Source organism: Lissotriton helveticus, chromosome 1_1 (assembly GCF_964261635.1).
Source record: "Lissotriton helveticus chromosome 1_1, aLisHel1.1, whole genome shotgun sequence".
Classification (NCBI taxonomy): Eukaryota; Metazoa; Chordata; class Amphibia; order Caudata; family Salamandridae; genus Lissotriton; species Lissotriton helveticus.
The window spans coordinates 32870976-32898418 of NC_136057.1; positions in this window are offsets into that span (position 1 = coordinate 32870976).

Sequence of the window (27443 nt, forward strand, 5' to 3'; positions counted from 1 at the left end):
GCCCTTGTGAATTCCCATAGCAGCCCAGGTTAACACCAGAACCTGGGCTTCTATGGGAATTCTCAAGGGCAGATTATCAAGCCCATTATCGCCGCTTTATCGGCAGTTTCCTGCTGATAAAATCGGTGATAATGTATCGCCCTTTCTTGATAATATGGTCCCAGATTCCCTGTCACATTGGGAACACATCTGAAGTCCTACATCCTGTTAGAAGTGCTGTTTTGAAGATCTCTGAAGGAAGGAACATGTTTGTTAAATTGGAGGGAGCACTAGAGGTACGTCTATTCGAGAAGACTGCCTAGGGAAGGATACACATCCCAGCATCAAGAAGAAGAGGAGCAATGCAGGAGGAACTTGAAACTGACATCATTCAGCACTATGTTATGTAACGTTGTGTTAAGTATATTTGTAAAGCGAGTTATCACCTGTAAGGGTATCTTTTCGCTGTGCAGGTGTGTGAGGCTAGCTCCACGTTGGGGAGAGGAATTGTTCGAAGATCCAAGTCTTTAGTTTCTGGTGGAATTCAAGAAGAGAAGAGGAGGCTCTGATGGGATGTGGGAGGTCGTGCCATGCTTTGGGGGTGATATAAGAGAAGGCTTGACTTTTGGGTCTGCTTCCTTGAATGCATGTGTGTGCTCGTAGGAGCCCGACTAACCGGCTGTACCTGGATGGTTGGTGCAAGTGTATTTTGGCTGCTCAGTTAAGTTGGGTCCTTTTCAGGTTGAGCCTGAGTCAGCGCGCATGCGCTGCCCCATCGATCTGCTTTGGTAGAGTATGGAAGAGAAGCCCCGCCCACTCTCCCCCCATATTTGTCATTGGCTTTTGTCTTTGTCCCTCGTCATTGCAGGCTTCTGATTTAGTAATCTGTTTGTTAGTTCCTCCTTACTACCGCCTTTTTTCTTCATTTGTAACCTTCCATGGCTACTGGCCCCTTTACTTCTGTTGTTACACTGTACGTGTTTATTAGTCTGTGAGAACTATTTTCTTTTTTCCTTTTTCAGGCAAGATGACGTGTGCAGCCGGGACAATGGCGAATGCTTGTTTTTCACAGCAAAAGCATGCCTTTCACCTTCGTCTCCGTAAACATCGCTCCACTCCCAACAAAAGGCGTGGCCCGCCAAACTCTATTTTTATCATATTTTATGCTTTTAATAAACAGTGCAGCACAGGCAGCATGCTGCGCTTCTTACTAAAAGCATGACATATTTTAAAAATAGATTTTGATGAGCTGCTCTTTTATTCAGGGCCGCTCGATAAACACTGTTGGCCATTCTGCAACCCCCGCCTCATCCATTCCAATGAAAGGCACGGCTCGACAAACTCTATTTTTTTTCAATATTTTATGCTATTAATAAGCAGTGCCACACAGGTGGCATGCAGCGCTGCTTACTAAATGCAAACAACAGTTGATGGACAGAATGAAGAACAATGTCATACATTCACCCCAGTACAGAGATCTGGCCTAAATCTATCGTTTTTTTGCTCACCATGCCATTGCAGTTTGAACCTAGCCATATGCAAATCAGTCTTGAACCTGTGCCTCATGGGAACAGTCCAGCCTGAACTGCCAAGCCAGACACTCCCTGGACTGAAAACAAGCATCGTAGGACCGGTTTCAGGGCTTCACCCCTCTTCAGCCAGGATAGCTTGATTCCATTGGCATGGAGAACACAGGACCCACGTCTGGGAATACCCGTCCCACTTGGGGAGACAAACAAAAACAACAATTGATGGGCAGAATGCAGAACAATGTCACACATTCATCTCAGTACAGAGATCTGGGCCTAAATCCATTGTTTTTTTGCTCACCATGCCATTCCAGTTTGAACCCAGCCATATGCAAATCAGTCTTGACCCTGTGCCTCATGGGAACACTCCAGCCCGAACTACCAAGCCAGATCCTCCCTGGACTGGAAACAAGCATCCTAGGACCAGTTTCGGGGTTTCACCCCTCTTCAGCCAGGACAGCTTGATTTCAGTGGCATGGAGAGTACGGGACCCACGTCTGGGCATACCTGTCCCACTCGGGGTGACAAACGCAAAAACAACAGTTGATGGACAGAATGCAGAACAATGTCATACATTCACCCCAGTACACAGATATGAGCCTAAATCCATCGTTGTTTTGCTCACCATGCCATTCCAGTTTGAACCCAGTCATATGCAAATCAGTCTTGACCCTGTGCCTCATGGGAACAGTCCAGCCCGAACTGCCAAGCCAGGTCCTCCCTGGACTGGAAGCAAGCATTCTAGGACCGGTTTCGGGGTTTCACCCCTCTTCAGCCAGGATAGCTTGAGTCCAGTGGCATGGAGAGCATGGGACCCACGTCTGGGCATACCCCTCCCACTCGGGGTGACAAATACAAAAAGAACTATTGATGGACAGAATGCAGAACAATGTCATACATTCACCCCAGTACAGAGATCTGGGCCCAAATCCATCGTTTTTTTGCTCACCATGACATTCCAATTGTATGTCTTTTGCGCTACTTACTAAAAGCATAAAATATTGAAAGAAAAGAGTTTGGCGAGCTGCGCCTATATTTTAATCTGTACCCCTCAACAAACTCTGTTGGGCATTCTCCAAGCCCTGCCTCCCAACCCGTAACCTCAAGGTTTCTCCCAATATCAGCACAGACAGGCACTCAAAGCTAATACCTACCCATGGCTATATATTTCTACAGGACCGATGTCGCACAGGTCTAGCTCCATTGTCAATCCTGACACTCCCAGAAAAGGTCTGTGACAGTCACTCAGCCGGTCTAGCCTTTAAAGCAGACCAGTGGTCACTCCAGCTTTGGCAACTGTCCATCCGCAGCCCTATAAATCAATAATCAGAGGCTCGACTCTGACCGAAGACAACACCTTCTGCCCCTCTTTGGTGCACTCTTGTGAGGACTTCCCACCACCCAAAAACAGACTATGCACTCCCACATGGCCAGGAGCTTCAGTGCAGTATTAATTATAAAATGCTGTCCAGTGGGTAATTCCAACACTTCTAAACAGTAGCTTAAATAGACCACCAGCAGCGCATAGAGGCCAAGTAGTAGGCAAACAATGTGCTATACAAAAACCATATGCGAGATAATGTACAGTCAGGTGAGAACATGGCAGGTGGGCCATTACGAAAGCTGATTGCTGCCTCGTGGCTACCCTCTCACCTCTTCAACAACCGATACATGACAATGTGGGCAATGTCGGTTTGCTACTTGGACCAACAGCATGCATGAACAAAATGCAAGATTTTCCAAGATGCAGCACTGTTTGTTTTGGGATTTGCATGCACTGGTGTAGCAGGCAGGACTCTGAAAGAAGCAGCGAAGAGAAATAAGTAGTGACAGCCACAAACGTCAAGGAAATATTTACTGGCAGCTAAATACATATAGAGTCCCAAAGGCGAGACCACTTGCATTGCAAATGCTTGTTAGGTTTCGCCCGCACAGCGCTTGTGCTGTGCATATGAAATCTATTGTTTTTAATATAAACTTAAAAGGGACTTGCATCCCGCCTCCTCTATTTTCTGGCTTTTCTTTGGTTCCTGTGCACACCACTTACTTTTCCTCCATTTGTATAGGCTGTAGCTTATTTTCCTGCATTTACCATTGCTTGTTTCTTGTCTACTTCTCTTATCAGTTTCCCGTAGCCGAAATACTGTTAACATCCGCTGTGGTCGGACAATTTAAAAAAATGTTTTGCCTCTTTTTGCTTTTTCCTCTTACAGCAGATTTATATAGCAACTTATCACCCAGAGAAATTAACCACTTCTGCGCTACCGCAAATTCCTGCTGTGCGCTGAAATTTAAAAAATGGCTTGTTTATGACAAAGCCAGCTCGTCATCCGCGTAGCGCAGGTAACGCCCATGACGAGCTGGCTTTGTCATTAGCGCGGAAGGGGTTAAGTGATTTGCCCAGAATCACAGGATGTTGCGCTGCCAAGACTCGAACCGGGATCCTCAGCTCTCAAGTCAACAGCTCCGTATGCTGCACAACATCTTCTCCACTCCCTTGTTATTTGTTAGGGAGCTCTAACCTTCCTCCCGGATAATCATTGATAAAAACAGATTTTTCTTCATCACATTGGCATAACCGATGCATTACCAATGCTTGTTGTGTAGTGCTTTGTATGTGTGGGTGACAACCTTGAATTGTGGTTCTTGGTTATCGGGAGCTCGGCTAGCTCTTTCAGGTGTGGTGTGATGTGGGTTCTGCGTAGGTGGTTGAAAACAAGTCTGGCTGCTGTTCTGTTTCTGGATGCTTTGCAATCTTCTTGTGAGATGTTTGGTGATTCCTGCATTTAGGGCATTTCCTTAGTCGAGTCTACTGGTGATAAGTGCTTAGGTAACGCTCTTTCTGGTATTAATGGCGAGCCACTGGTACATCTTTCTCATCATCCTCAGATGTGGGGCCAGTGGGAGAAACAGCCTACATAGCACTGTAGGACGCTTGTTTTGAATACGGGAAAGTGGAATATTATGTGGTAAGGGGGTTAGTCCTTACGATGCAATATTATCACAATACCCCCAAAATGGTCCTTGGATACACACTCATAAATCCTTAGCTCAGTCCTGGTAGTATGGCAAAGAGCATTCAGTCTTTACTAGAGGAACGTATATTCAGCATTTCAGAGTACCAATATGGACGATAAGTAAATGACACGATTGGATAGAAATCCAACAACAATTTATAAAATCTAAAGTGTATTTTTATATTAATTTAGACACCAAAACAAATGGAATAGCATACATATAACCAGATTTTTGGAGCAATATTAAATCAGTGCAAAATAGAAGCTGTCAAACAAAACATTGGGGGCAACGGAAAAAACTACTAGTGACAATCGGCCATTGTGAGTTTGTGGAACCCTTGCAGAGCTAATGTTGTGCGGGTCCAAGGACCTGGCCACGACAGTCAGAACAATTTTACCTATCCCGGGGGCTCCGGGTGCAGAGGTGCTTTAGCTGTCCTTGGTGGAGAACGGGAAGCCGATTGGTGCTGATTTTACTGCTTATACTGTGCTGCAAGATGCAAAAACACAAAGGGGACACGCTGATGTTGGTTGCTGGTCGCATGATGTTACCTCCTGTTGCAGCATCCAGTGTGGGGGTCAGTTGCTGGATTGGGGACAGACAAGCATTGGCAGCAGTCAGCCCAGAAAAAAGTATGGGCACTTCACAGGGGTCACAGAAGTGAGCTAGCGGCACGAAACTTTGAGACAGGCAAGACTACAACTCCCACAATACATTGGACCACCTGGTTTTCTTCAATCTCTCGGCAGGCCAGATGGCCATTAATTCTTTGGATTCTGGAAAGGCTTTTACCTGCAGTGTGCAGAGGACAAGTGCCACTAGTCCAGGGGAGTCTCAGGTTACCTTTGACTTCTGCAGGCGTCCCACAAGCAGGGGAGACCAAGTTTGGGTCAAGGACGAAAGTTGTTCTCATGGTTTCAATGTGATTTCCTCAAGACAGAGTATCCCTCTTTAGCTTTGGCTGGTGGGCAAAGTCCTTGTTGTCGTGGACACAGCTTCTTCTTCTTCCTTCTTTGATGCAGGTTGTTTGGATCTGAGGTTAGGGAGTCAGAGGGTCTCTTAAATCCTAGATTTAGGGGAGTTAGGGGTGTGGAGACTAGTAGCCAATGGGCAGCTAGTTCCCTGAGGTGACCACATCCAGTGGGATGGGCCACTTTTTGTGCACATAACCCTCTATTCTGCCACTCCTAACATGTCAGAAAACTAAAGGTAGTGTACTGACCGGGCTACCTACCTTGGAGTTTGAACTGCTCTAGCAGTCTGAAATGGCAGGCCTACTGTCAGTAGTTTGTGTGGGTCCCTCAGGATGGCACAAGACCATGCTGCAGCCCTGGAGACCCCTTTACCACCAGTGCTGCGTGTACCCCTGGCACCATCTATTAGGGACTTATAAGGGGGTAAAGTCTGTGCCAATTTGGCATTACCAAATGCAACTTTCCAGTTTTAGGGAGAGAGCACAGACTGTGGGGTTTGTGCAGCAGACTCTAGTGCACTATCAGAGTCATAACCATCAGCAATTTGAGAAAAAAACGTGGGAGTTACCATACAGAAAGGAGCACTTTCCTACTTGACCACCTTAGATGAGCAAATAACCTTTTCCCAGGTAATTTTTAAATTGTGGAAAAACCAGAAAGGCCATCTGCATTGGCATGGCCAGTTCCTGGTCTGTGTATAGGGACCCCCCTCCCATCTGCATCAGCCATCTTAGAGGCCTGTGGTCAGTTTGAACCTTGAAATGAGCCTCAAACAAGTAGGATCTCAGCATCTTCAGGAACCAAACCACAGCAAAGGCCTCTCTCACAATGGCACTCCAACACTGTCCTATAGGAAGGAATCGTCTGCTGATGTTGGCAACTGGTTGACCCTTACCCTCCTCATTTGTTTGTGACAACACTGCCCCAATCCCATGTTCAGAAGCCTCTGTCTGGGGAATGAACTCCTTACCATGGTCAGGTCACAGGACTGGAGCTCAGCACATATCCTTTTTCAGGTTGTTAACTGCCTTTTTTGGTCTTTTTATGATCTATTTGGACTGCTTTTCCATGTTAAGTTTAGTGAGTAGGGCCACAATGGCCCCTTAACCCTTCAACAACCTCCTGTAGTACATGGTCAAGCCAAGGAAGGCCCTGACTTGAGTCTGGGGTCCAGAATAGTCTGGATCTTGGGTTGGAGAGGTTGCTCTTGGCCTCTACCTACAAGGTGTCCCAAGTGCGTAACAGAGCTCTGCCCTATCTGGCACTTATTGGCCTTGATAGTTACGCCTACCTGATGCAGAGCCTGTAACACTTCCTGAGGTGGACCAGGCGATCCTGTCAGGTGGAGCTAAAGGCAGCTATATCATCTAGATATGCTGCGCTAAAGTCATCCAGGCCTGAGAGTTTTCAATTCCCCAACCACTAGAAGGTGGCATGTGCATTTTTAATCCAAAAGGGCCACTGGTAGTGGCCCACGGGTTGAAAATGCAGATCTCTCCTTTGCCAATCTGCCAGTACCCTGATGTCAAATCAAAAGTACTCAAAAACTTAGCTGCACCTAGCTTATCAATTAGCTCATCTGCTCTTGGGATGGGGTGAGTATCAGTTTTGGTAACTGCATTTAAACCCCTGTAGTCCATGCAAAATCTCATTTAAGGTTTCCTACCTTTGGAGTGAGATTTTGGGACCAGTACCTCTGGGATAGCCCAGGGACTGTCAGAAGGTTCAATAACACCAAGCTCTAACAGCTTGAAGGCCTCAGTCTTAATGCAAGCCTTCACTTGGCCTGACAACCTATAAATCTTATTTACACAGGTAGGCAGTCACCAATGCCCACTTCATGGGTGCACCATGTTGTCTGACAAGGGGTCAAGGAAAAGAGCTCAGCTAACTGGTCCAGGACTTGCCTGCAGTCATATTGCTGTTCTTCAGTGAGGGTGTCAGATAAAGTCTTAGCCTCAACTGACCGATCTTGTGGGTTGTTTGACAGTAGGTTGGGGAGGGGTTCACTTTTCTCCTCCTGGCCTTCATCAGTGACTATCAGCATGGTCATGTCGGCTCTGTAGTTGTGTGGTTTCAGGTGATTTACATGGAAAACTTTATGAGGATTCCTTGGGGTGCCTAAGTCAATTAAGTAGATGAGTTCCCCTTTCTTTTCCAGGATTCAATAGGGCCCAGTCCACTTGTCCTGGAGGGCCTGTGAGCCACTGGCAACAAAATCCACACCAGCTGACCTGGTTGGTAATCAACCGTTGGGGACGTCTGGTCATACCAGTGCTTCATATGCTCCTGACTGGCCTCTAGGTTCTTACCTGCCCTCTCCATGTACTCTGACATGCATGACCGCAGGCCTAGCACATAATCCACAAAGTCCTGTTTGGGCTCTCTGAGAGGTCTGTTCTATCCTTTCCTTACAAGTCTCAGTGGTCCCCTCACAGTCGCTAAACAAAAGTTCAAAAGGGCTGAATCCAAACCCATTTTGTGGCACCTCCCTGTAGGCAAACAAGAGGCAAGGTAACAGGCCAGCCAATCTCCTTCTGAGTTTTTTAGGGAGGCCCTTTATCATACTGTAGGAACATATGTTTCTGTTGCAGTAACCCCTTCACTTTGTGCCAGATTTCTGTTGCACTTTGACTGAGTGTGCCCTGGGTCGCTGCCAATCAGGCTATCAGGGCCTGCGTTCTTTCCCTAAACAGTACCATTGTTTCCACAATTGCCCCACAAGTAAGTCCCTTGTAAAAGGTACCAGTGGTACCAAGGGCCTTGTGACCAGAAAGGGTCCCTTAGGGCTGCAGCATGTGTTGTGCCACTCTAAAGGACCCCACACAAGACACATGCACACTGCCACTGCTGACCGTGTGTTTTGGTGTAGCTAAACTAAAAGAATCGACATGGCACACCTTCCTGGGTATGCCAGTGGTATGCATCAAGTAAAACTGTACCTGTATCCAAGTGCGCACAGTGTTAATGTATTTAACATACAAAATTGTCTCTAAAATGTACTAACATTTATACATTCTTTTTCAGTTTCATTTCCAGAAAACAATTGATAAATTCACCATTATTCAAATTTTTCATATATCAACCGAACACAAATTCAAATTTTTTCATGTACATGATAACATAAATATTGCTCCCACTGCCTCTGAAGTTCATCAATTCTAACGTTTAGATTATGTTGCCCTACGCATTTTGGGATACGCATATCCCTTCTTCAGGGGTCTGTTTGTACAAAAAATATAAATCACTCATTTCGTCAGAACCAAAACTTTTTCACCTCCAATAATGATCCAATCACATGCTTAAGTGAAAAACTACCTTTGACTAAACGTTATGTTGGTTTCACCCATGTGCACATGCCCACAATGTGATGTGTTCCATCAAACATGCATTAGTTATTTTAAAATGCAGCTCTCATTCTCACTATCACCTCACATTAAAGTGTCACTGGTCTGACGACAAACAAAATGGTTGCTGTTGCTTCTACATACTCACTTCACCTTGAAAAAGTGAACAACTTACTTTTTTATCGCAAGACTCCTACTCGATCTGTTTGAACAAATTAATGCAGTCAAATAACTATTGTAACCAGTTTCCTGATATTAAGAACAAAAACAAAAGGGATTGCCAAACATGTACTAACATGCCTTGTCAATAAGAATCCAACAGTGATCTTGTCTTCACCCCAATCCCTCAAAGAGCCATACTAAGCAAGCCTAGTATGTCTAAATAACTGAACCACATGATTATACTATGACCACGATCTCCACAGATGCCTTCTTACCCTTCATGGTAGCAGGTAGTCCAAGAATCTCTGTGGGACTTGTATTATCAAACTTGATCTCCTTCCCGATGTTCACCCCGTGGTCTTATGCGAACTAGTACACACAGTAACCCAACGTCTTTCACGTAATGAACATGAGCAAAGGACTATTGTTGTTCGAACAATCAATTATACAACTGCCATGGCTGCCATATTTAAACTTTCCACGTCGTACTGATGAGCAATCCTCAACTCATGTTACTCACTCGTAGATCTTATGCAATGCAATAGTAAAATAAAACCACGGATAACATCTATATCCCTTACTCACACTTGTGTTAGTATCATGTTAATGTTGTAGTGCTAGATAACAAAAACTGGTTTAAAAATATTGGGTTAAAATATAAAGAATACATTTTTCAGGCTGTACTCAAACACTAATATAATTATCAACACAACTACAGCAACATTCTGATTTCAAACAAATATTTTCCATAGTTCTGTTAAAATCCAACATTCCTTATTGACCCCCTTGCAATATGTTAAACATGAATATGAGAAATTGTTTACGTGAAGTGTGTATGGTATGGATGAATTTGTTTTAAAGAAAGCAACTCAAAGCAAATTTATCATTCAACCCACATGGGCTCATAGTATTGAACTGTCTTATCCAAAATGCCTCCCTCTGTAACAATAGTTAGCCAAGATCTACCCCATATCTGGCATTCAATTTCTCCAAAACAAAAAATTAAGTTGAGCAATGTTATGTTTTTCTTTAAGCCAATGATCCGCTAAATTTGAATTAACATTTTTGCTCCGGATCATACTCTTGCGTTCTGTGATCCGCACTTTGACTTTTCGCTCAGTTTTTACAATGATGTAGTTATACACCTGCTTTGTCGGCCAAAAAGCAGATTTTGGCATGGTCCCAAGAGATCGTTTATGGCCAACGATGGACTTATGGGGCATCCCGCCAAAGCTCCTCGGGGCCATAGTCAGCTTATATTTAGGGGTGGGCGAAGAATTCCCCATCTCTGGCAGAGGTTGAGGAGTTTTGCCCAATCCACGATTTGCGCAGAGTTCCAAAAAACTCCATGAAGTAACGCAGAGCAGAGTTTTTTCTCTTGACTAGCTTACCATTGGTAGGTTTGCGAGCGTTTGTGAGAAAAAAATCACGCTCTAGACCTCCACCCGACTAGATTTTTCATTGTGGGCGAATACGGCAGTTCGCGACCGCTCACAATGACAAAACTGCCATTCGTGTTGAGGAAGCTGTCACTCAAGTAGAATGTCTACTCCAGCTGGTAGAAAGCAGCAGTGTCCTCTGGCATGATGGGCAGTGCCGTTCATGCTGATCTTAAAGTATGGAACAGCTTACAAACTGTTTTCTCAACTACAACAGTAATCTAATTCTTCCTTCAAATCCAGTGCATTCTGTATTTGCAAAGCATTCTTAGTTTGAAAGGTATCTCTTACCAGCTACCGAGTATAACTTGGTTCTAGTCATAAAAGTAACAAAATAATAACTTTTTAAACAAAGAATTGGTCTGCATTCAGTCTTTGAGTGGGTGACATCATTTCTTGCCTGTGTGTGTGCAAATAATGCTTAACCCTCTGATAAGCCTGACTGCTCAACCACACTATCACAAAAGAGAGTAAGGTATTATCTACTTTATCCTCAGCTATACCTTTGGGGATCCACTGGACTCTGTGCACACTATACCTTACCTTGGTATAGTATATACAGAGCCAGTTTCCTACACATGACTTTCATGGTTTTGTTGAATCGCTCAACTAAACCATTTGTCTGATGGTGATATGGGTGGTGAACTTGCAATTAACTCCATATTCATCCCACGTAGCTTTCAACTATGCAAACATGAAGTTTGTCCCCCTATTTGAGACCACCTCTTTAGGAAACCTACCCCCAGTGAAGATTCCTAGGAGGGCCTTTGCTACTGCAGAAGCAGTTGCAGTCCTGAAGAGAATTACCTCTGGATACCTTGAAGCATGGTTCACTAACATCAGGATAAATGTATTCCCAGATGCAGTTTGAGGGTCAAGAAGACCAACAATGTCAATCCTATCCTTCTCAAAGGGAGTCCCAACAACAGGTAGTGGAATTAAGGGAGCCTTTGGTTTTGAGCCTGTCTTGCCACTGGCTTGACAGGTCACACAGGAGCGACAAAACTCCTTTACTTTTTGAGATATCTGTTTCCAATAAAAATGGGCAACCAACCTGCACCAGGTTTTAGTTTGTGCCCGATGTCCAGCTAGGGGGATGTCATGGTTCAAAGTGAGGATACACTCTCTGTCCTGTTGGGGGGACCACCTTTATGTTGGTTGCCTCAGGTTTGGGGTCCATTGAATCAGTGTAGAGAAGCCCATCTTCCCAGTGGACACTGAGGGTACATCTGACATCTTGCCTTGCATCCTGCTGCCGAAGGCCTTCAAGAGTAGGGCGCTGCTTCTGTCCTAGGCATAGATCCTCTCTGGAGGGTAAGCCTGCACTTAAGCGTTTTGCCTGGTCAGGCCAGACTCCATAGGCTGCAGTTCCCTCCTCAGGCATTAGGGCATCTCCCTCAAGAGAACTCTCCCCCTGGTCCTGGGAACTCTTTAAAGCTGCCTTAGCAGACCTCTTTCCCTTGTTCATGCTTTGGGTCACTTGATCCACTATTTCGGGATCCAAGTTGCCATGACTTCCCTGATGTGCTTCCTGTGCTTTTGTAGTAACACACACACACACTCAGGGAGACTCAGAATTTCTGCATGAGCCTTCCTCTCCTTACCTCTACTCTTGCGGAAGTCTCAAGATCACTTCACTGGGAAGGCAGGAGACACAACCACCTTCTTAGGGCCAGTAACCCCTCCCCACTCTAAGCTTACCAAGGCAATTGGATGGAGCTTAGTCACATTATCGGCATTGGCCACCTGCTGACTAACACCCGATAACATTTGGTCTGGGGAAACCAGTCTAGCTGCAATCATGGTGACACTGGAACCTGCATCCATCAGAGCCTCTATCTGAGTTCCATTGATATTTGGCCATTGCCTGTACTTTTCCATGCTTGGAGGTAAGACAGACAGGGCTTCACGATCTACTCCATCCAGGGAAACTAAAGTAGCCTCAGTGTATCCTCTGCCCCTCCACAGTTCACTTTCATCCTCACTCCTATGCTAGTCAATCCCTTGGATTATCCACCACTAGGGACTTTTTAATGCATGCTTCATCTTCTTTATTATTACCTGCCTGATAACAGTCATGATATAAAACAGAAGCCTTTGCTGCATCCCAGTTTCTCACCAGATACCCTTTGCTCTTGGACTGGGAGAAGTCTCACAGCCCACCCTCCCAAGAAATATTTTGAGGACCTTTAGGGAACTCCTTCTTTTTGTCTGTTTTGTTGCTCACATTTTTCCTCTGCTGAGAAGCCCGTGAACTCTTTTCTGGTCACCTCCATAATGAGTCTTCCTAGTCACCCTGCTTCTGACACATTTGTCAGCTATCGTTCCCAGCTCTCTGGGAGAAGACAACTTAGAATCAAACAAAGGGTGGTGTAATTTCTCTGGGGTAGAATGAGTTACAAAGTGCTTTTTCATAATCAATATATATATAGCCCATCTTTAGAGTCTATCTCGATGCCTTTTAATGAACCATCTAGGGCCATATGTATCATCAACCCAATTTGCGATTCTGTAACAGCGATTTTTTAGAAATCGGTATTTCAGAATCGCAAATTGGGATGTATGTACAAATTCGCAATTTTTTTGCGAATTCTTAGTATTCCTTAATTGCGATTAGCAAATTGCGAATCACAATTAAGGAATACTTTCCCATTCATTTCTATGGGCCAGGAGGCCCATAGGAATGAATGGGAAGTTATTCTCAATTTGAGATTTGCAATTTGAGAATCACAAATTGAGAATAATTTCAAGGGTGCAGGGGTGTCCAAAGCACCCTGTTGCACCCCTGAAATAAGCATGGGTGCACATGTGGCGCACATACATACACATAAGGGCATGTATGTGCGTCACATAGCACTTCGAAAAATGCAAAAATTGGGATTTTTTTTTAGGAATTCGCAAATTACCACCAACTTGAAGTTGGTGGTAATTTGCGATTCCTTAAGGACAATTTGCATTTTTTTTTTTTGCTTCATACATTGCATTTAAGGAATTGCAAAATTTGTGATTCCTTAAATGCAATTGCAAAATAAGGAATCGCAAAGTTTGTGATTCCTTGTTTTGTACCAGATTTTCCTTAATACATACCATGTAGCAAATTCGCATTCGCAAACTCCGAAATTCTGCGATTTTCGGCATTTGCGAATGCGAATTTGCTTGATACATATTGCCCTTAATGCTTTAACTGGAGAGTCAACAAACTCCACCCATGTCTGTTTTTGACCTTTACGGGTGTCACTAAATCCTTCAGGGTAGCTCCCAGCCTTGAGTTCACTTTTAACTAAGAACTACAAAAAAATAAGTGTTGCGTGACGTATTTAACACTTAAATAAAAGTCATTCTCTACTGAATATTGAAACATGGGAACACAATGATGTTTCTGAATGCTTTTAAATGATAGAAAATTAAAATGAAGAGCAGACATCTTGCTTCCAGTGGCGGGTAGACACAGAGACATATTTAGAACTGGAAAACAGTCATTTTCTTTTAAATGGGAGTAATTCAAAGCGAATGCAAATGTTTCTAGGAAACATTGTCTTGATGTTTTTCTCTACTTCAAATTAAGCCAATTAAGTCCCAATGTTTTATGAAGCATGTTCTTTCAATTTAAATTCCTTACATTTAAGCAAATGACAGTATGTTTCTGTTATAGATGTGGTACAATCTTTACAGGCCACTGGGAGTAATGTGCCTGCTGTATGGAAAGACACTTTGACATGGGAGAAAATTCAAATGATGAGTTTTATGTGCACCCTTCGGGATAGCTGCGCACCTTACAAATAGTAATAATGCATATAAACATAAAGTTAACTCTTCAGTCGGATGTTCTCCCATTTCAGAGTGTTGCATTTACAGAACACAGGCATCTTGCTGCCAGTGGCGAGCAGACATGCAGACACATTTATAACTGAAAAATACACCCATTTTTGTTAATGGGAGACATTTAAAGTGCAGAAAAATGTTCCATCAAGTGCAAACACATGTTCATTACTTGGAAAATTTTTGGTAAACATTTTTCTGCAACTTAAATTTCCCCCATTAAAAAAGAAAATGGTTGTATGTTTGTGTTGTGCATGTAACAGTGCCAATTCTGGCACAAGGTATGTCCTGTGCCACAAGTACACATGACACAGGCTCTCAGTCACCCATACAAATGTATCCCATTCATTCACACACATGTTCATACATCCCCACAGACCATGCACACTCTGACGCACATGGCAGCCCTATCATAGTACCCCTAGTCACAGTATTTTGCTCAAACCATAGTAGTGGCTCCATGGATTTTAGGTTTAAAGTCAATGAAGCTGGGCGAGGTGGTGTCTGGTAACATCGCACGAGTGGCTCGGCCTTCTGTAGCTCACAATGATTTTCAACGATAAGAATCAGCTCTCACTACAGAAAAGGTTGAAGACATCTAGGTGCATTTTCTAGGGTATTTCAGAACACACCAGTATGGGCGGCAAGGGGAGACTCCAACAGACAGTAACAGACATTGCTACATTTTGGGTATGGAGAGACGATAGACCACAGTGGGAACAAAGGACTATATAGCATCCCAGACTAATTACTGGAACTAATTCAGTCATCCCGCCCATCATTCTCTCGCACATTTTTAAGGGCGACCAGACAGTCTCCGAGATAATGGCCTCAAGCTGCAGGTAAGGAAAAGTATTTGGAGTGTTGTGTGGATTCGGGCCACCTTATGCGTGTATGTTATGTTAGCATGGCTTTTCTGAATTTAGACGCCATCTTTTTCCTTTGACTGCTATTTCGCACGACACTGCTGTTAGTTGTTTTTGCGAGTTAGCTTTTTAGAAGGTTCTCACATGGGAAAGAGTTTGTTTTTTCCTTCCCTAGACATACATCGTACCCTCAGTCTGTACAGTGAGTGCTGAGCCGCCAAGGTCATTATAACGTGTGAGCCTGTTTTTCGGCATGCCCGTGTAACACTTTCTAGACACAATATTTTGGAAGCTGCGAGCTGAGTGAGATTCTGCTGCGTTTATTATAGCGCACTTGACATGATCACACACACTTGGAAGAATCCAGGGATGCAGAGAGACATGTGCTGATCCTGATGTAATTGACATTTACTGAGCGGAAAGGTAAATAGGGTCCCCCAATACTCACTAGACCTTCTATATTTTATAATAATACTGATCCTATATAGGGAGGGTGTATAACTAGGCATTATATGTACCTGTTTGCACTACTATTGTAATATGGTTCCTCTTTTTGTGTTTTATGGAATTGTAATCCTGCTAATCACAATATTACTTATAGTATGTTTGCTCGTGTTGTCAAAGATACTGCAAATGCGGACACGACGTTAAAATAAAGATTTTAACCTTACCGTGTCTCTTTATTACTCCAGTTACGGACTACTATGAGTGTGACCAAAGAGTGTCCTCACATCCCACTATTCCTGAGATAGTCGTAAGTCGCATGTTCTGGGTTGTCTAATCATTGGTTTCTTTGCTATAGGACGAAGTTCTAATGTGACACTGATTGCTAGCTGGTAAGGGATTTGTTAGGTACAGAGGTGAGTTTTTGGCACACCATAATTCACTAATGTCCTAATGCTCTTTGCACAGTTCTGTATATGAGCAGAAATCCATGCATCAGGGGCAATCACCCAGAATGTTTCAGACATGAACATTGAATTGACTCTTTTTCTCCTGGGAGATGCCGAGAGAGGTTTCCCGCAGCCAACGATGCATTGATATCATGTTTCTTGGATCGTGGAGGCAGCAGCAGGAGTCGAGTCTTAATAACCTCCTCCACAGGCCGAAGATCTTCAACGCGGGGTTGACGCAACTGGGCCTTCGCTATTCTCAAGATCATTTTGGGCAGCTCTGGAACACCTCGTTTATTTGCAAAGCTGAAATCAGTATTGTAAAAACAATTCAAGGCTACAATCCAAGGAAACATAATAACATCCAAAGGGGACATAATACAAATATATATCTGAATTGTGTGAACAGATGTAAGCTAGTTTCTTATATATGGGTGCGCATTTTGGATTGTGGGTAAGAGTTGATATCTCACACAACTCCTTCTCAGTAGTTTGAAGAACAAATGGCATAACTAATGGATTAATAAAATATAATGTGCATTGCCACAGGGATTAAACTGTATATTCTGTATCTTAATTAAGTTGACCAGCTTTGTATAATAGTGTGGGCATAATAGTGTTCTATTTAGAGTAAAGAATATTGATTATGTGATAAAGCCTGTTTGGGCCCTTTCCAATATCCATTCCTAGATGCATTATGATAGGTCTAACCCATGGAAATGTAATGTTTGCTGTGTTAATGCATTTGCCATTATAAATACATCTCCCTAAAAGTGAACTGTCTTGTAGCACAATATAAAGGTTCAATAATAAGTAAATGCGTGAAAGTTGATATGATATGTTATCACCCTAGGAATATTATCAGGATGCTGAATAGATCTATCCATGTGGTCATGGTCCTAATCTGCCTTCAACCTTCCTCCAATAATTGCATCTTTCTGCTCATCATGCTGGCTCTTCAGGGCCCCTTTGCTCTCATCCTATGTTTGCGCGCTACACGTATCAACGCAGACATACATTGCTTTAATGTCTTTGCTGCGTCAGATTAATTTGTACAACCATTCAAGTTTTTGTGGGCCTCAGTGAGTCCCCAAACTTGCTATTTTTGTTTGGGGAAGAAGAGTATGGGGAATCGAGTGGAGCGATTAGATGGTTTAATGTGTCCAAATTAGTATGGATACGAGGTCTGTTAGGATTGATTATAGATTGGCCAGTGATATGGCATCATCGGCTGAAGTTTCAAGAGGATGGATTGATCTACCTTTGTCATCTTTAAACAATGAAAAATTGGGAAAGTTAGCACCCCCTTCATAGCTGTTGTTTTGAAGCTTTCTAACTGCCCTTCTTAGTCATTTTCACTCTCAAAAAATATGGGGGCATATTATCAACGGCCAGCGATAATTATCGATGGCCCTTCTTAGCGTGAGAATTGTTATCTCCGGCTATCGCAGATAATTATCGCCGTGCTAGCGCTGTATTAACAACGCATAGGGCAATGGCGATAATTATTCCAGCAATAGCGTTGTTTTCCTTGGAACATCGCCGGTTTTCCAGCGGTGTTCCATGGAAAACAGTGATAACCTTGCTGATACGACCCTGTGGTCGTATCAGCATAATCCACCTCCAATATAAAGTATAGGTAAGTCAGCATTATTGCAGACATTAGTTTTTGGCGAAAACCTTCAACGCAAAGTGCTGCGTGTGAAGGGGCCGTATTTACAAGGAGAGGAAAAGTCACGCAGGGTGGCTTTTCCTCTCCTTGTAAATATGGAGGAGCCCCCACAGGGGGCTTGTAAATCTGCCCCACATTTCTTATTGACTCCATTCCCTACCCCCAACTCTTTGAAATTATTCTTTTCACTACCATCAGTATTTTTCTTCCCATCCTTGAAAAAGCCAGGCTAACTAACCTGTGTGTCCTGTATCGACAAAAGGGTTTCTCAAGCTTGTCTTTACACAGCACACAAGAGCGAATACTTTTCAAGGGCGGGGTCATCCTGTACCTCCTGGAAACACATCTGCTTCACCAAACGCCTGAAAAAGTGAGGGTGCTGAATATATTTCTCCAACACCCCAGCCTGTGCACAATAACCACAGGAGTGTGCATTGGCATACCAAATATTGGGCTCTCAAAAACATCCCTATTTAAAATTGGCATAAATTGTGTAATCTCTGGTACGGGTGATTACTCACACCAGAGTGGACTTTCCATTAAGTTTTGGACTCCTCACAGAATTGCAGATTTGAGAAGTAACACTGACTCTTCCAACATGATGGGACATCAGTGGAAGAGTGCGGCCACCTGTAGAATGACGTCATACTATTTCCTGGGAACTAGAGTGTTCCCTACTAACAGTTTTAAAAATAGTCCAATGTACACTATCCCAAACCACGTTTTAACTATTGATTCCCCATATCACTCTTGAAAATACTGACATTGCACAACTGACTTAAATATACATTTTACTGTCTTCAATGTGGAATGATAAACTTTCATTTGAATCATTCAGGTGGTGATACAAAAAGGAACCAAAACTTAACATAAGGAAAAGGCTTATGTAAAAAAAAGTGAAAATGCTCCATAATTCATCAAGGAAACAGCCTTTATGGAGCCATGCGTGACAAAGAAGTGACAAAAAACTAGGATTGGAGAACACTGTTCTTGGGGGAAATGAATGTTTGCATGCCACAAATGTAATTAAGCAAGTCTTTCATTCTCTGATTATTGATACACGTGTTACAGGCTTCTCGTCCCTCTACGTCGCAGGTTCAAAGGCTTTAAATATTAGCAAAGAGAAACTGGTGGCTGGATGCAAGCAGCAAGAAGTTTATATCCAGCAAAAAGAGGCAGCCAGGTTATAATAAACTACCATGCCTTTCCATTGGATGTTTGGAAATCCTTAATTATGCATGCAGTGTGGTTGTGAATAAGATATGCAAATGGGTAGTGTCTCTGGAATGAGATTCATTCTGGACATAGGAAGTAGGAAAATTAGCACCCAACTTGGAGACACTAACTTCATGGATAAATCTAATTACTTTTCTGAAAGTGAAAAACTCTATAATCATAAAGTTATTCAGACTTGAAAGATTGCATAGAAGACAAAAAAACTATCATTGCAGTGAATGCCGGAAAAACTTCTCTAATAAAATCAGTCTGACTCTGCGGAAAACACTTGCTGCAGGGTGTAAGCCAAATGGCAGTCTCTTAAATTGAAAAGTGCCTTGAGGCAGTGAAGGCCGTAAAGTGTCTGGAATCTGGGTGAATTTATACCTTATGATACCCACTCCTCGGGTCCAACTTTGAAAAATATTTCCTCCCTGACAACATCAAAATGAGTTCATTGATGTTAGGAAGTGAAAACAAGCCCATCACCACATTTCCATTGAGACTACATAAATCCACACATAATCTCAAGGAATCATCTGATTTTTTAGTGATCACCACAGATGAAAGCCATTTGGTGGCTTGCACAGCCTCTATTACATCTTCCTTAATCATTTGCTCCAGAATTTCTTTCACTTTATGTCTTACTGCAACAGGAACCTTCCTCGCCACATGTTTCTTCAGCACAGCATTCTTTCTGACTTTAATTTCATGCATGTACTGCTTACCAACCCCCGAACTGTTTCAAACAATCCACTATGTTGTTTCAAAATTTTGTCTAAGTCTTTGTCCTCTGCCACCGTCACCTGATTGAATGCTCTAGGGTTGACCACTATGTGCAAGTCATACTATTGCGTCCATCCAAAAATGGGTGATCCCTCAGCTGCCACATACACCTTCCCTTTGGCCATCCTACCCTTAAACTTGATGACTGCTGTTACGTAACCTACCACACCAAAGGTTGCTCCTTGATACTGTTTTAGAACGACCTGATGGCTTGCAGAGATCCAATTGGCCACCCCATCTCATGCAGCTGTTTCGGAATAATAGTGTACAATGAACCTGAATGAACTATTAAGGAAACTACTTCACCACTTATGTCAAAATCAGCATTGGGGCGTGTTTTCCACTTCCAATCTTTATATTCCTCTTCGGGTTCGTGCCCTATGACCAGAACTCTGTGTTCTGAGTCATCATCCTCAACCAAAGCAACCTTTTTGCTGTAGGCTCAACACATCCATACAAAGTGCCCTTTCTTTCTGCATTTGTGACAGACCTTGCCTGCTGCAAAACAATTTTTTGAATCTCCCATATGATACATGCTTCCGCATCTGCAGCACATACGAGAGGAGCCTTTTACAGGATAAGCCGTTTGCCTGCCGTTCTCATACCCCTGGTTTTGTTGCCATTGAGACTAATAGAGGACAACTTCTTTCTCACTGCATTGACTGAGACAAGTTCATCTTCTACCTCTGCCACTACAACTGTAGGTTTGCTCCCACCATCATGTTCTGCATTTCCCTCATACATCTCTCAGATTCCTCTACAACTTTAGTTATGGTAATAGCATCTTTTAAAGACGGATTGCTCCCTGCCCACAGCCTTTCTTTAATTTTCTCACTGCTGCATTCAAGAATTAGCTGACCTCATATTAACTCTTCGGTCATTTGAACGAATTGGCACTTGGCAGCTAATTCACGTAAACACAAGGAGATGATGGACGTAGGGCTGAATCTTTTCAGTCACTCACCCCCAGTCACAGATCTGGGTTGAAACCATCATCGTTCTCTAGCTCACTTCGCCACCCCAGTTCAGACCCAGCCATATGCAAATCAGTCTTGACCCTGTACCTCATGGGAACGGTCCAGCCCAATATCCCAAGCCAGGTCTTCCCTGGACCGGAAACAGTCATCCTGGTACCATCTTTGGGGTAACACCCCTCATCAGCAAGGCTAGTTTGAATCCAGTGGCAAAATGAGCAAGGGACCCACGTCTGGGCATACCCTGCCAACTTAGGGCAAACAAAGCAAACACAAGGAGATGATGGACGGAGCGCTGGAACTTTTCAGACACTCACCCACTGTTACTGTAACTTGACCACAAAGTAATCAACTGATTCCGCAGGATGCTAGGGTTGAGTATAAAACTTGTGTCATATCATTGCAATATTTACAGTCTTGGCAAACCTTGCCTGGAGTCCTATTTTGAAAAGGGGGTGGTGATGAACAGAGTGTCTGAATTAAGCAGACCACTCTTACCCAGTCCAAAGATCAGGGCTTGATCCATCACCGTTATTTATCTCACTGCCCCATCCCAGCTCAGAACCTGGCTATATGCAAATTAGTCTGTCCCTGGCCCAGTGCATCATGGGAACAGGGCAGACCAAACTACCAAGCCAATTCTTCACCAGAAAGGAGACAAGCTACCGGGGACCGGTTTCTGGCATTTCAGCCTCTTCGGCCCGGCTTGCTTGAATCCTGATGGAGCAGTGAGAAAGGGACTCATGTCTGAGTATACCCTGCCACACCTATAGTGGCCAAAAACGATTCAGAAAAGGGGGTGGTGATGAACAGAGTGTCTGAATTAAGCAGACCACTCTTACCCAGTCCAAAGATCAGGGCTTGATCCATCACCGTTATTTATCTCACTGCCCCATCCCAGCTCAGAACCTGGCTATATGCAAATTAGTCTGTCCCTGGCCCAGTGCATCATGGGAACAGGGCAGACCAAACTACCAAGCCAATTCTTCACCAGAAAGGAGACAAGCTACCGGGGACCGGTTTCTGGCATTTCAGCCTCTTCGGCCCGGCTTGCTTGAATCCTGATGGAGCAGTGAGAAAGGGACTCATGTCTGAGTATACCCTGCCACACCTATAGTGGCCAAAAACGATTCAGAAAAGGGGGTGGTGATGAACAGAGTGTCTGAATTAAGCAGACCACTCTTACCCAGTCCAAAGATCAGGGCTTGATCCATCACCGTTATTTATCTCACTGCCCCATCCCAGCTCAGAACCTGGCTATATGCAAATTAGTCTGTCCCTGGCCCAGTGCATCATGGGAACAGGGCAGACCAAACTACCAAGCCAATTCTTCACCAGAAAGGAGACAAGCTACCGGGGACCGGTTTCTGGCATTTCAGCCTCTTCGGCCCGGCTTGCTTGAATCCTGATGGAGCAGTGAGAAAGGGACTCATGTCTGAGTATACCCTGCCACACCTATAGTGGCCAAAAACGATTCAGAAAAGGGGGTGGTGATGAACAGAGTGTCTGAATTAAGCAGACCACTCTTACCCAGTCCAAAGATCAGGGCTTGATCCATCACCGTTATTTATCTCACTGCCCCATCCCAGCTCAGAACCTGGCTATATGCAAATTAGTCTGTCCCGTGCATCATGGGAACAGGGCAGACCAAACTACCAAGCCAATTCTTCACCAGAAAGGAGACAAGCTACCGGGGACCGGTTTCATCAGGATTCAAGCAAGCCGGGCCGAAGACGGCTGTATTGCCAGAAACCGGTCCCCGGAAGCTTGTTTCCTTTCCAGTAAAGAATTGGCTTGGTAGTTTGGTCTGCCCTGTTCCCATGATGCACTGGGCCAGGTACAGACTAATTTGCATATAGCCAGGTTCTGAACTGGGATGGTGCAGTGAGCTAAAAAACGGTGGTTGATCAAGCCCTGATCTGTTGACTGGGTAGGAGTGTTCTGATTAACTCAGATACTCTGTCCATCACCACCCCCTTTTTGAATCATTTTGGCCACCACAAGCGTGGAAGGGTATGCTCAGATGTGAGTCCCTTGCTCACTGCACCATCAGGATTCAAGCAAGCCGGGCCGAAGACGGCTGTAATGCCAGAAACCGGTCCCCGGAAGCTTGTTTCCTTTCCAGTAAAGAATTGGCTTGGTAGTTTGGTCTGCCCTGTTCCCATGATGCACTGGGCCAGGGTCAGACTAATTTGCATGTAGCCAGGTTCTGAACTGGGATGGTGCAGTGAGCTAAAAAACGGTGATGGATCAAGCCCTGATCTTTTGACTGGGTAGGAGTGTTCTGCTTAATTCAGATACTCTGTCCATCACCACCCCCCTTTTTGAATCGTTTTGGCCACCACAAGTGTGGAAGGGTATGCTCAGATGTGAGTCCCTTGCTCACTGCACCATCAGGATTCAAGCAAGCCGGGCCGAAGACGGCTGTAATGCCAGAAACCGGTCCCCGGAGGCTTGTTTCCTTTCCAGTAAAGAATTGGCTTGGTAGTTTGGTCTGCCCTGTTCCCATGATGCACTGGGCCAGGGTCAGACTAATTTGCATGTAGCCAGGTTCTGAACTGGGATGGTGCAGTGAGCTAAAAAATGGTGATGGATCAAGCCCTGATCTTTTGACTGGGTAGGAGTGTTCTGCTTAATTCAGATACTCTGTCCATCACCACCCCCCTTTTTGAATCGTTTTGGCCACCACAAGTGTGGAAGGGTATGCTCAGATGTGAGTCCCTTGCTCACTGCACCATCAGGATTCAAGCAAGCCGGGCCGAAGACGGCTGTAATGCCAGAAACCGGTCCCCGGAAGCTTGTTTCCTTTCCAGTAAAGAATTGGCTTGGTAGTTTGGTCTGCCCTGTTCCCATGATGCACTGGGCCAGGGTCAGACTAATTTGCATGTAGCCAGGTTCTGAACTGGGATGGTGCAGTGAGCTAAAAAACGGTGATGGATCAAGCCCTGATCTTTTGACTGGGTAGGAGTGTTCTGCTTAATTCAGATACTCTGTCCATCACCACCCCCCTTTTTGAATCGTTTTGGCCACCACAAGTGTGGAAGGGTATGCTCAGATGTGAGTCCCTTGCTCACTGCACCATCAGGATTCAAGCAAGCCGGGCCGAAGACGGCTGTAATGCCAGAAACCGGTCCCCGGAAGCTTGTTTCCTTTCCAGTAAAGAATTGGCTTGGTAGTTTGGTCTGCCCTGTTCCCATGATGCACTGGGCCAGGGTCAGACTAATTTGCATGTAGCCAGGTTCTGAACTGGGATGGTGCAGTGAGCTAAAAAACGGTGATGGATCAAGCCCTGATCTTTTGACTGGGTAGGAGTGTTCTGCTTAATTCAGATACTCTGTCCATCACCACCCCCCTTTTTGAATTGTTTTGGCCACCACAAGTGTGGAAGGGTATGCTCAGATGTGAGTCCCTTGCTCACTGCACCATCAGGATTCAAGCAAGCCGGGCCGAAGACGGCTGTAATGCCAGAAACCGGTCCCCGGAAGCTTGTTTCCTTTCCAGTAAAGAATTGGCTTGGTAGTTTGGTCTGCCCTGTTCCCATGATGCACTGGGCCAGGGTCAGACTAATTTGCATGTAGCCAGGTTCTGAACTGGGATGGTGCAGTGAGCTAAAAAACGGTGATGGATCAAGCCCTGATCTTTTGACTGGGTAGGAGTGTTCTGCTTAATTCAGATACTCTGTCCATCACCACCCCCCTTTTTGAATCGTTTTGGCCACCACAAGTGTGGAAGGGTATGCTCAGATGTGAGTCCCTTGCTCACTGCACCATCAGGATTCAAGCAAGCCGGGCCGAAGACGGCTGTAATGCCAGAAACCGGTCCCTGGAAGCTTGTTTCCTTTCCAGTAAAGAATTGGCTTGGTAGTTTGGTCTGCCCTGTTCCCATGATGCACTGGGCCAGGGTCAGACTAATTTGCATGTAGCCAGGTTCTGAACTGGGATGGTGCAGTGAGCTAAAAAACGGTGATGGATCAAGCCCTGATCTTTTGACTGGGTAGGAGTGTTCTGCTTAATTCAGATACTCTGTCCATCACCACCCCCCTTTTTGAATCGTTTTGGAGTCGTATTTTGGCCTCTATGCACACATCTTCAAATTCATTCCCTTGGTGTCAGGAACTGGTAAAAGATATTTTTCTGTACTGAAGAAAAATCGAGGCTAAAAAGTAATTTTCAGAAGTGTCTATCCAATCCCCCCATTCTCTAGGCGGTTCACAAGGCAGCATTAAAAATGGTGGCGGCGTGACAATCAATTGACTTATGTGCATGTTGGTGGTATTAACACTGCCCTGATATATGTTCAATAACAAAACGTAACACTGTAAAAACATGTGACCAAAAGCAGTTTAACCCCTTCCACGCTCATGACGAGCTGAGCTCGTCATGAGTTGCACCGCTCGTACGCTCATGACGAGCTCAGCTCGTCATGTAACGCGGTATTTTAAAAAAGTCAGCGCACAGCGGGAAAACCGCTAGCGCTGATGCGGTTAAAAAATATATATATATTGATTGCATGAATCAGGAGCTGCCAAACACACGAATTTCTGGCCGCAATACTCCATTAACACCACTAGGTGGCAGGATCTGAACATGCAAAATTTTAAAGCCAAAAACCGGGACATTTCATGAAAATAGAAGAAGGACTACAGGTTTACTTCAACCCAGTGCAAAGAATGACCGCGCTCCTTAGCAGAGAATTACAGAACAGGCAGTTAGAACATACATAAAATGCAATTTTTAAACCCAGTAGCTTGCCTGTTAGTTAAATTGCTTTGTTGAAACAACTGATAACTAACCCTGCTTTGTAAAATATAAAAAAGCACCTCCTAAGTTTTCAGTTGCCCCTCTCTAAAAACCGGGACAGAAGCTACATTTTCTGAAATCTGCCGGTACATCAGGTGAAAAACTGGGACCGTCCGGGCAAATCCAGGACGCCTGATCACCCTATCCGAAAGTCACTGGTAGTATCGATGCTCCAGAAATTAAGCAGCAGTGAGGAATTCTGTCTTTACGGGGAGCGGGTCAGCGCTCCTTGTAGCATGCATGGTGTGGAGCACACGGTGATGCTGCCTCCTGCCGTGAGCACGGGCTTCCAGTAACACTCACACCTGCGGCCCTTCCCTGACCCTCTTTGAATTGCCTGACTGTCCCTGTGAGGAGCTAGGTTCTCCCTTGGAGGGTCTCCCTCTCGTGCCTCTGCTGGGTTCTCTCTTCTCTGGGGTTCTCCTGACTAAGTCTCCGCCATGTAGTATGCCCGCTGAACACGGTGGAGTTGTCAACAAGTTATTTTATTCCATCAGGTCAAGCAACAACTGCCTTGGCTAGAATCCAACCACCCGGAACCCCATAATGTTACACGAGCAGCATCCCAAGTCAGGCGCAACCAACAACCGCCTTGGCGAGAATCCAACCACCCAGAACCCCATCATGTCACCGGAGCAGCGGCCCAAGCCAGGTTCAACCAACAACTGCCTTGGCTAGAATCCAACCACCCAGAACCCCATCATGTCACAGGAGCAGCATCCCAAGCCAGGCTCCACCAACAACTGCCTTGGCTAGAATCCAGTGAACATGGCCTAGCCCCAAGATGGCTGCTAGGACTCCAACACGCAACAACAGTTTAAACAATAAACATGTTTTTCAACAATTTAATTTCAATTATATCCCAAGAAATAATCAATGATAGTTCATTATTATACTGACAAAACAGTTCAAATGATGAACACAATTAAATGAAAATCTTTCAATGCATAAGTTTTCAAAGCATAAACAATCCAACTCGAATCAACCCAATGCATTTCGGGACTCTCGGTCCCTTCGTCAGGGGTTTCTGTTGAAAAAGAAACAAGGAAGCGTGTTCACAAGATGCACATATTAACAATTGAATACATAATCAGTTCTAAGTAATCATACACATTTTCAAAACAGAGGAAAAAAGTTAATTAAAATTCCATCACCACCAGTGAATCCAGTGTCTTTATACATTGAATACCACTAACTGAAATTGTATAGGCAGTTGTTACGGCGGGATTTCTGATCTATTGCTATAGGTCTAGATCCCAACTCAGGTCGACTAAACCGTTGATACCTGTCATAGAGTAAAAGGCAATCCACTACTAGGTCAATCAGTTAAGGACTTACACCACTCTAAAGAACCACTTACTACGAATAAGTTTTAAAAGTTTATTATAAAGCCAAAGTTAACTGGAGATACAAACATCTCAAAATAAGGTTCAAAAGATATACTGGTATCAATACAAACATAAATTTTCGAAATGCTCTTAGTCGGCAAAAGAATATCACCAAAACCAATTCAAAAATCATCAGAGTTGCAAGAATAGACACAAGCTGCCGCTTATGAGTCATTTACAGAAAGGAAGAAAATCCAGATTAGACTGTCCCTACACTAGACTAAGTGACATCCCTACTTAGTAAAATCTTAACCTAAAAAGGTGTCAGCCGTGGTGACTTCCAAAGAAGATCACTCACTTCCCTTAGTCTTCGTTGTAAATCGGTGTCTCGCAGTTATCCTATCTGCCTACCCATCCGCTCTCTTAGGTTCCTCAGACCATCTGCCCTCACTCCACCCAGGGGTGCTGTCCCTAATACAAAAATCACATTTACAATAGAAATGCCCTTTAGAGACGCCCCTCACGTGGTGTAAGTTCTGGCATTTTCCATGCTGATACTCCTCTGGGCCCATCGTTAGCGTTGACCTTGCTTCTCAGGCTCTTCTCCGGCAGGACGGTACCCCCCAGGAAATTCCTGAAGCCT